This window comes from Myotis lucifugus, unplaced genomic scaffold (assembly GCF_000147115.1).
Source record: "Myotis lucifugus unplaced genomic scaffold, Myoluc2.0 scaffold_7, whole genome shotgun sequence".
NCBI lineage: Eukaryota > Metazoa > Chordata > Mammalia > Chiroptera > Vespertilionidae > Myotis > Myotis lucifugus.
This window is the reverse complement of record NW_005871055.1, coordinates 13,547,248-13,558,620: the sequence shown is the minus strand read 5'-3', so window position 1 is coordinate 13,558,620 and position 11,373 is coordinate 13,547,248.

The following is an 11,373-nucleotide window of genomic DNA, read 5'->3' as shown; positions in this document are numbered from 1 at the left end:
GTCTCCCGGTCTAATTAGCATTTTACTCCTTCATTAGTATAGACTAGAGGCCTGGTGCACAAAATTTGTGCACTGGAGGGGTGTCCCTCAGCCCAGCCTGCACCCTTTCCAATCTGGGACTTGTCAGGGGATGTTCTATGGGATCAGGCCAAAACCGGTAGTCGGACATTCCTTTCACAATCCGGGACCGCTGGCTCCTAACCACTCGCCTGCCTACCTGACTGATTGCCCCTCACCGCTCCCCTGCTGGCCTGATTGATGCCTAACTACTCCCCTGCCATCCCGATCACCCCCAGCTGCCCTCCCCTGCAGGCCTGGTCCCCCCAACTGCCCTCCCCTGCAGGCCCAGTCTCCCACAACTGCCTTCCCCTGCTGGCCTGATCACCCACAACTGCCCTCTCCTGCCGGCCATCTTGTGGCAGTCATCTTGTGATGATGTGAGGGCGGCCATCTTGTGGTGGCCATCTTGTGACCACTTGGGGGTGGCCATCTTGTGATGACATGGGGGTGGCCATCTTTGTGGCGACCATCTTGTGATGACATGGGGATGGCCATCTTGTGGCAGCCATCTTGTGATGACGCAAGGGCGAGATGCCCCCTAGGCTTTTATTAGTATAGATAGATAGCTTTATCATATAGCATGATATCAGGTAGCGTAATACTTCCAACTTTGTTCATTTTCAAGATTTCTGTGGCTATTCAGGATCTTTTGTGATTCCATATAAATTTTAGAATTATTTGTTCCAATTTTATGAAAAATGCCATTGGCAGGGATTGTATAAATCTACATATTTCTTTGAGTAATATGGACACTTTAATGATGCTAATTCTTTCTTGGAATAGTTTGAGTAAGATAGGTGTTAGTTCATTTTTAAATATTTGGTAAAATTTACCTTTGAAGCCATCTGGTCCAGAACTTTGGTTTGTTGGGAGGCTTTTTTTATTACTGATTTGATTTTGTTAGTAGTAATCTATCTGTTTAGATTTTCTGTTTCTTCTTGATTCAGTCTTGGAAGATTGTATGTTCCTAGGAATTCCTCCATTTCTTCCAGATTGTCCAATTTGTTAGCATATAATTGTTCATAGTATTTTCTTACACTCTTTTGTATTTCTGTTGTGTCAGTTGTCATTTCTCTTTTATTTCTGCTTTTACTAGTATTTATATGGGTTGCCTCTCTCTTTTTCTTGATAAGTCCAGTTAAAGTTTTTCAATTTTGTTTATCTTTTCAAGGAACCTGCTCTTGCTTTCATTGATCTTTTGTATTTTTTTAGTCTCAATGTCATTTATTTCCACTCTGATCTTCATTATTTCTTTCTTCTCACATTTGACTTTGTTTTTTTAAAATAAATCTTTATTGTTCAGATTATTACAGTTGTTCCTCTTTTTCCCTCCACCTGGTTCCCACCCCACCCTCTGCCCTTACCCCCCCCCCCACTGTTCTCATCCATAGGTGTATGATTTTTGTCCAGTCTCTTCCCGCACCCCCACACTCTTTTCCTCCTGAGAATTGCCAGTCCACTCCCTTTCTATGCCCCTGATTCTATTATATTCACCAGTTTACTCTGTTCATCAGATTTTTTATCCACTTGATTTTTAGATTCACTTGTTGATAGATATGTAATTGTTGTTCATAATTTTTATCTTTACCTTTTTCTTCTTCTTCCTCTTCTTAAAGAATACCTTTCAGCATTTCATATAATACTGGTTTGGTAGTGATGAACTCCTTTAGCTTTTTCTTATCTGTGAAGCTCTTTATCTGACCTTCAATTCTGAATGATAGCTTTGCTGGGTAAAGTAATCTTGGTTGTAGGTTCTTGCTATTCATCACTTTGAATATTCCTTGCCACTCCCTTCTGGCCTGCATAGTTTCTGTTAAAAAATCAGCTGACAGTCGTATGGGTACTCCCTTGTAGGTAACTAACTGTTTTTCTCTTGCTGCTTTTAAGATTCTCTCTTTGTCTTTTGCTCTTGGCATTTTAATTACGATGTGTCTTGGTGTGGTCCTCTTTGGATTCCTCTTGTTTGGGTTCTCTGCGCTTCCTAGACTTGTAAGTCTATTTCTTTCACCAGGTAGGGGAAGTTTTCTGTCATTATTTCTTCAAATAGGTTTTCAAATCTTGCCCTCTCTCTTCTTCTGGCACCCCTATAATTTGGATGTTTGTACGCTTAAAGTTGTCCCAGAGCTCCTTACACTATCTTCATATTTTTGGATTCTTTTTTCTTTTTGTTTTTCTGGTTGGGTGTTTTTTGCTTCTTCGTATTTCAAATCTTTGACTTGATTCTTGAGATCCGCTAGTCTGCTATTGGATCTCTGTATATTATTCTTTATTTCAGTCAGTGTATGCTTAATTTCTAGTTGGTCCTTTTTCATATCCTCAAGGGTCTCACTAGATTTATCAAGGGTCTCACTAAATTTATTGGCGGTTTCTAGAAAATTCTTTAAAAACCTTATAACCATGGTTTTGAACTCTACATCCAGTAGTTTGCTTTCCTCCATTTCTGTCATTTGTGACCTGTTTCTTTGTCTCCGCATTTTGGCTGCTTCCCTGTGTTGATAGAGTGGCTTTCTGTACTAGGTGCCCTATAGGGCCCAGTGGCTCAGCCTCCCCAATTACCTGAGGTGGAGCACCCCTTTGTGGGCTGTGTGCACAGTCTTGTTGTAGTTAAGCCTTGATTGTTGTTGGTATCACTGGGAGGAATTGACCTCCAGGCCAATTGGCTGTGAGAATCAGCTGTGTCTGCAGTGGGAGAACTTCTGTGCTGGAGACACCCTTCTGGGGCAAGACTTGCTTCAGTGGGGCTTTGGTACTCTCTGAGTCTGCCCCCTGAGTGTGTTCCTTATGGATCTGAGGATTTATAATCTGGATGGTCCCACTCTGACCACTGGGTATACTGGCTCTTGGATCTCTAAGAAGGTGCTAATTTAGCCTCTGTCTGAGGCTACCCAGCAGGAGCTATGGAGATATCTGCAGATTCCTCTTCTTTGTTTTGGGTTTGGAGGTGCCCAGATGAGGCCCAGCTGTGAAGCAATGCAAGCTGCTGTGGGGCCTTGGGCCTTCTTTTGGATGTTCTGGGTCTCTCTGACCCAGCTGCAGTTTGTTAGGTAATTTTAGATTGCAAAGGGCCAGCCATTCATATGCAAAAGCCTTGAGCACAGCTTGGGTGGGGCGGAGTCTCAGGGAATCAACAGGGCGGAGCAAACAGCTATGGCTGATCCTCAGCCCTGCCCTAAGAGGCCCTGGGTCTTAGTGTCCGGCGGTAATCGCTGCAAGCACCTCTGAGAGAAAGCCGCCCTAGAGTTCTGCCCGATGCCAGACAGTCCAGTTTCTCCCCTTATTGGTCTGGGTCCCCAGAGACTCGCCTGGAACTTGAGTTCAGAGCAGTTGGGAGCTTATGTCTCCCTCCCAATTGAAAAAGACAACCGCATCCTCAGTTGCCAGCCCTTTCCGCGGGCGACTCAGTACCTCTGCACTTTACTTCCACACTTCCTCTGAGTCTCAGTGTGCTTTTCTCTTTCCTTCTAGTTGTAGAATTTCCCCTCAGTCAGCTTTCCTGTGGTTCTAGGTGATGTCCGTTTTGTCTTTTAGTTGTAGTTTTGAAGTGGTTGTGAGCTGCAGCAATTTCAGGTGTTTACCTATGCCGTCATCTTGGTTTCTCCCTTGATTTTGTTTTTTGCTCTTCTTCCAGTTCCCTTAGGTGTAAGGGTAGAGTATTTATTTGAGATTTTTCTTGGTTTTTTTAATATAAGCCTATATTGTCATAAATTTCCCTCTTAGGACCACTTTCTCTGTGACCCATAGGGTTCCAGTCATTATGTTTTCATTTTTATTTGTCTTAAAGTATATTTTGATTTGTTCCTTGAGCTCATTGTTAACTCATTCATTGTTTAGTATGGTGTTACCTAGCCTGCATTTATTTGTGTTCTTTGTTTATTCTCATAATTGATCTCTAGTTTCATCCATTGTGGTCAGAGAACATGCTTGATATGATTTCAATCTTCTAAAATTTACTGAGACTTGTTTTGTGGTCTAACATGTGGTCTATGCTAAAAAAAAGTTTTATGTGGACTTTTAGAAAAATGTATATTCCGCTTCTTTGGAATAAAATGTTCTAAAGGTGTCAATTAAATTCATCTGGAACAATATGTCATTTAAGGCCATTGTTTTCTTATTGATTTTCTGTCTGGAAAATCTATCCATTGATATCAATGCGTGTTAATTAGAACTAATTAGGACTGTACTACTGGTAGTCTCTCCTTTTATGCCTCTCAATATTTGCTTTATATATTTAGGTTCTCCTATGTTGGGTGCAAAAATGTTTACAAAGCTTATATCTTATTGTTGGATTGATTTCTTTATTATTATGGACTATTTTTCTTTGTCTCTTATTATAACCTTTGTTTTAAAGTATATTTTGTCTGATAAAAGTATTGCTACCCCAGTTTTTTTCATTTCCATTTGCATAAAATATTTTTTCCATCCCTTTACTTTCAGTCTGTATGTGTCCTTTCTTTTTTTTTTTGGCATTACAAACACTTTTTTTAATGACAACATAATGTAAATTTATACAAATTATAGGCTAGAATATAATGAATATAAAAATCCCTCCAGCTAATGGTTTAAAAAGCATCACTTAACAAAAAGAAATCTGATTCAAGTTACTAATGAACTCAAGGCTTCCATGATGATAATTACACACAGCTTTCAATGTACCACATCTAAAGCCCACCCGTATTTAGGGCACTATTCAAGATGACAGCATATCCAATGACTTTAGTGATTTAAAGATTTTGACACTTTTAAGCATGATGTCAAGACACATCTAATTCTAACAGGTTCACAATGCAAAACTTAAACAAGAATATGTGATTTTTTTGCAAACAGTAAGGCGCTGTGCAGATGTTAACTATTGCTATTACTAATGTTCAGTAAGAAAAACAAACACTAGTCTGTATAACTGACCAATATGACTTGTAGAATATCTTAAAAGGAATGCAGGAATTACTTTTAAGTACGCATAGCAACAAAACAGACAAGAAAACCATGGCCAGGAGTGATGGTAATTTTAGGAATTCTAGACTATTTTGTTGTTGTTGTTAATCCTTACCAGAGGATATTTTTCCCATTGACTTTTAGAGAGAAGGGAGGGAGGGAGGGACGGAGGGAAGAAGAGAGGGAGAGAGAGAGAAAGGGTGAGAGAGAGAGAGAGAAACAGCTATATAAAAGAGACACACATCTATATAAGAGAGACACATCGATTAGTTGCCTCCCACACGAGCCCCAACCAGGGCCAGGCTCGAACCTGCAACCCAGGTACATGCCCTTGACCAGGAATCAAACCTGCAATCCTTTGGTGTGTGGGCCAACATTCTAACCACTGAGCAACACTGGCAAGGGCAAGAAATACTATTTTAATAAATATATAAGGTTTTAAGCTATTCATAGATTACATGTAATATTTATCATTAGGTCCCTAAAGTCCCTGAAAATAACTTATTTTCTCAGATGATGTTTTCCCCTGCAAAAAAAAAATTAAAAAGTCGCTCAGGTATTAATGTGCTGCTTCACCCAGCTCTTGTAAAATTTATGTTATATATAAGAGATGGATCTGGCCCTAGCTGATTTGGCTCAGTGGATAGAGCATTGGCCTGTGGACTGAAGGGTCCTGGGTTTGATTCTAGTCAAGGGTACATGCCCGGGTTGTGGGCTCTATCCCCAGTAGGGGGCGTGCAGGAGGCAGCCAATCAATGATTCTCTCTCATCATTGATGTTTCTCTCTCTCCCTCTCCCTTCTTCTTCGAAATCAATAAAAATATATAAAAATAAATAAAATAAAATAACTGCAAAAGCAGTCCTGAGAGGTAAGTTCATAGCACTACATGCCTACCTCCAGAAATAAGAAAAAGAAAAAGGTCCAATAAATAATTTAAACCTCCAACTAAAAGAATTAGAAAGAGAACAAGAAAATTCTACAATAAGTAGAAGGGAGGAATTAATTACGATCAGCATAGAGACTAAATAAGAAATACAAAACATCAATGAAGCAAAGAGCTGGTTCTTTGAAAAGATAAATAAGATTGATGAACCTTTAGCCAGATTCATCAGGAAACAAAAAGAGAGGACACAAATGTATAATGTCAGAAATGAAAAAGGTAAAATAATAACTGATACCACAGAAATGCTAATGATTGTAGGAAAATATTACAAACAACTATATACCAACAAATTGGACAACCTGGGCAAATTGGACAAATTCCTAGAAACATATAATTTTTCAAATCTGAGCCAGGAAGAATCAGGAAATCTGAATAGACCAAGACAACTAATGAAATTGAAGCAGTAATCCAAAAAATCAAAGCAAACAAAAGTCCTGGAACAGATGGCTTCACAGGGGAGTTTTAGCAAACATTCAAAGAAGAACTAACACCTATTCTCCTCAAAGTATTTCAAATAAGTAAAGAGGAAGGAAGACTTCCAGGCTCTTTTTTATGAGGCCAGCATTATTGTACTTTCAAAACAAGATAAAAACACTACAAAGATAGAAAATTACAGGCCAATATCCCTGATGAACACAGATGCTAAAATCCTCAACAAAATGTTACAAATTGGATCCAGCAAAATATATATATACATATATATACTAGAGGCCCGGTGCACAAAAATTTGTGCACTCAGGGGGAGGGGGGGGCCCTCAGCCCAGCCTGTGCCCTCTCACAGTCTGGGACCCCTCAGGGGATGACCACCTGCTGGCTTAGGCCCGCTCCCCAGGGGATTGGGCCTAAGATGGCAATCAGACATCCCTCTGGCAGCCCGGCAGCCCTCGGGGGATGTCCACTTGCCAACGGGGAGCAGGCCTAAACTGCAGTCGGACATCCTTAGCACTGCTGAGGAGGCAGGAGAGGCTCCCACCACCACCGCTGTACTGGCCGCCATCAGCCTGGCTTGTGGCTGAGCAGTGCTCCTCCCATGTGAGAGTGCCCTGACCACCAGAGGGCAGCTCCTGCATTGAGCATCTGCCCCCTGGTGGTCAGTGTGTGTCATAGTGACCAGTCATTCCCAGTCCTTTTGCTGTTAGGGTCAGTTTGCATATTACCCTGTTACTATATAGGATAGAGGCCTGGTGCACGGGTGGGGGCCGGCTGGTTTGCCCTGAAGGGTGTCCCGGATCAGGGTGGGGGTCTCGCTTGGGTGCCTGGCCAGCCTGGATGAGGGAATGATGGCTGTTTGCAGCTGGTCATACCCCCTTCAGGGTGGGGGTCCCCACTGGGGTGCCTGGCCAGTCGGGGTGAGGGGCTGAGGGCCGTTTTCAGGCTGGCAGGTGACTGAAGCTCCCAACCTCTCCTTTTTTTCATTTTTTTTTAATTCTGGGATTTATTTACCTTCTATGGCTGTCACTGGAGCTGAGACCTGGCTTTAGCTCTGAGTCTCGGCTCCAGCTCTGAGACCTCGGCTGCTGAAAGCAGGTATCTGGGCTTTGTTTAGCTTCTATAATTGAAACACTGTTGTAACTACAGCTCTGAGGCCCGGCTGGCTGAAAGCAGGTTTCTGGGGTTTGTTTAGCTTCTATAATTGCAACATAGTTGCTTAGAGTGCAGCTCAGAGCTGGGCTGTGGCAGGCGGGGAACCTTGGCTTCCTCCATCACTGGAGCAAGCAAGCCTCTTGTTCGCTTCATTCCCTGGCTGTTGGTCGCCATCTTGGTTGGCAGTTAATTTGCATATCGCCCTGATTAGCCAATGGGAAGCATGTCGGAGTACGGTTAATTACCATGTTTGTCTATTATTAGATAGGATATATATATATATATATATATCTGGGATATAACTGCTCTGATTAAAAAGACTAGAATAGAAAACTTTCTGGGTGATAAAAATAATCTATTTCCAGGATTGTTTATACTTCCTAAGTGTGTAAAAATAAACATTCAAATATAAATTCCTATCATACACATTTTATAAAACAGTAGTAAAAACAAATTTAAAGAGAATTTACACAAACCTATTAATTAAAGTATAACTTCATTGTTGAACAACAGAGCACAGTGTGCTGTTTAAAGAGTTGCTCAGAAAGCACAGGCTGATCTGCAAGGGGCTTTTAGGGAACAGGCCAGTGTCCAGGCAGCTAGATTTGTTTTGCTGTCAAAATTCTTCAATAAATGAGTTTGTAGAAAATGGATGAAATTCAGCTTACTTTTCCCATGAAATAATGCAATGAAACATCTCTATTAAGTAGGCATTACACTTTATTTGAAATTTCTCAGTGACATTACGATGAATTTCAACATCCACAATTTAAGCAATTTTTTATAGGAATTTACAACCCAAAATCTAATGACTTGGTACTTTCATGATAGTTAGGAAAAGTATTCCAGTGAGAAATATAGTTTAGGTTTGCTTCACTGTGTACATCTTAACATATCCAGAAAAGTAAAACTCAAAAACAACCAAAAGACAAAATGCTATGAAACATTTTTGTTGTAAAATAAACAATTTTTCTCAGAATAATGTATAATTAAACATACTTATTTGTAACCAATTTAATATTTCCAAATTCTCATTTGCAAATGAAAGGCTCAAAATTTAAAATTGATGATGCAAACAATTGTAATAGAAAGAGCAATTTTAAGAATTTTTTCAACTTTATTGAAAGCATCAGTATCCCAGACACATTTACCATTTTTAATGAAATTTTTGAAAAATATTTTTAGAGAGAGAAAATGGGAGAGGGTGAGAGAGAAATATTGATATGGGAGGGTATTATCAATTGGCTGCCTCTTGCACATCCCTACAGGGATCATGCCCTGAGTAGGAATCAAACCAGCAACCTTTCGGTGCACAGGATAATGCCCCACCAACTGAGCCACACTGGCCACGGCCTGCATTTACCATTTAAAAAAAAATTTTTAATGTTATCAAAAGTGGTGTTCACTCTAATCCTCTTCGTTTTCACACTACTATCATGAGTCTTTATTCCAGGTCACATACAGTAGAAAGGGAAACAGCACCAAGTGAATGGTGACCACTATAACAACTGCAGTATAAAAATAGCTGTCCCTATTGCAAATTTCAAAGGCATCTTCAAAAATATAAGATTTATGGTAAAATATAACCCAATAGGTATAGTGATAATTAAAGCAGTGGGGGGGAAAAGGGTGTGTTCAGGTTAGATGATAATGAACCCTCATTTTCAATATTGCGCTGCTGCAGTGCCTTTAGCAGAGCTTTGTTAAGGTGTTTCATGGTGGCACGGGCCTGCAGCAAATCCCCAGAGGAGGGCTTGGTTATGCAGCCATGCTGAGTTGGCTCCACTGGCCACCAGTGGAGGCAGGAGTAGAGGCTCTGTGTAAGTTCTTTGCTCTGAAGTGGGTCTCTTGTAGGCAGCTTATGTATAGGCCTTGTTTTCTTATCCATTCAACTACCCTACATCTTTTAATTATAGCATTTAATCCTTTTACATTTAAAATTATTGTTGACAAATACATAGTTATTGCCATTTTATTATTCATATTTTTAATAGTTTTTCCTTTTTTCATCTTAAAAAAGTCCCCTTAACATTTCTTATAATCCTGGTTTGGTGGTGATAGACTCCTTCAGCTTTTCTTGTCTGGGAAGCTCTTTATGTGTTATTTAATTCTAAATGATAGCTTTTCTGGGTAAAGTAATCTTGGTTATAGGTCCTTGCTTTTCATCATTTTGAGTATTTTGTGCCAATTTCTTCTAACCTGCAAAGTTTCTGTTGAGAAATCAGCTGACAGTCTGATGGGAGATGCCTTTTAGGTAACTAATTGCTTTCTTCTTGCTACTTTTAAGATTGTCTGTCTTTAAACTTTGACATTTTAATTATGATGTGTCTTGGTGTAGGCCTCTTTTTTTAAGATTTTTTAAAATTGCAAAGAGTATGGGGCTTTATTTTTTTTAATATATTTTTATGGATTTCAGAGAGGAAGGGAGAGGAAGCCAATGGAGAGTGAGGTTCTGCAGTGGTGGGGTCCCTTGACCTAGCCTGCGGGGATCAGGCCAAAACCAGAAGTCCAACATCCCCCGAGGGGTCCCAGATTGCGAGAGGGTGCAGGCAAGGCTGAGGGACCCCACCAGTGCATGAATCCGTGCACCGGGCCTCTAGTATTATTATCTACTAGAGGCCTGATGCACAAAAATTTGTGCACTCGGGGGGGAGGGGGGTCCCCCAGCCCGGCCTGTGCCCTCTCGCAGTCTGGGACCCCTCGGGAGATAACGACCTGCTGCCTTAGGCCTGCTCCCGGGTGGCAGGCCAATCCCTAGGTGCTGCCCCTGGTCGGGCTCAGAGCAGGGCCAATTGGGGAGTTGGGGCGCTGCCCCCTGTCATGCACAGAGCAGGGCGGATCGGGAGGTTGTGATGCCACCCCCAGTCACGCTCAGGGTAGGGCCGATTGGGGGGTTGGGGCACCGCCCCCTGTCACACTCAAGGCAGGGTCAATGGGGAGGTTGCAGCACCACCCCCTGTCATGCACAGAGCAGGGCCGATCAGGGGGTTGGGGCGCTGCCCCCTGTCACTCACAGAGCAGGGCCGATCAGGGGGTTGAAGAGCTTCCCCCTGTCACTCACAGAGTAGGGCCGATAGGGGAGTTGGGGCACCGCCCCCTGTCACACACAGAGCAGGGCGGATCAGGGGGTTGGGGCGCTGCACCCTGTCACACTCAGGGCAGGGCCAATGGGGAGGTTATGGCTCTACCCTGTCACACACAGAGCAGGGCCCGTGGGGGGGAGGGTTGGGGGCGCCACACCCTGTCACACACAGAGCTGCAGGGCGATCAGGGGGTTGGGGAGCTCCCCCCCTATCAGGCACAGAGCAGGGCTGATCAGGGGGTTGGGGCGCCTTCCCCTGTCACGAACAGAGCAGGGCAGATAGGGAGGTTGTGACCCCGCCCCCTGTCACACACAGAGCCACAGGGCGATCAGGGGGTTTGGGCGCTGCCTCCTGTCACACTGATCCCGGTGCCGGGAGCCTTGCTGCTCTGCTGATCCCAGTGCCGGGAGGCATATTACCCTTTTACTATATAGGATAGAGGCCTGGTGCACGGGTGGGGGCCGGCTGGTTTGCCCTGAAGGGAGTCCTGGATCAGGGTGGGGGTCCCCACTGGGGTGCCTGGCCAGCCTGGCTGAGGGGCTGAGGGCCATTTTCAGGTTGACCGGTGACTGAAGCTCCCAACCGCTCCTTTTTTTCTTTTTTCTTTTTTAATTCTGGGCCAGCTTTAGCTCTGAGGCCTCAGCTGCTGAAAGCCGGTTTCTGGCCTTTGTTTTTCCTTCTGTATTTGATACAATGTTGCGGTCAGGCTGGCTGAAGGCCGGCTGACTGAAAGCTGGTTTCTGGGGTTTTGTTTAGCTTCTATATTGGCA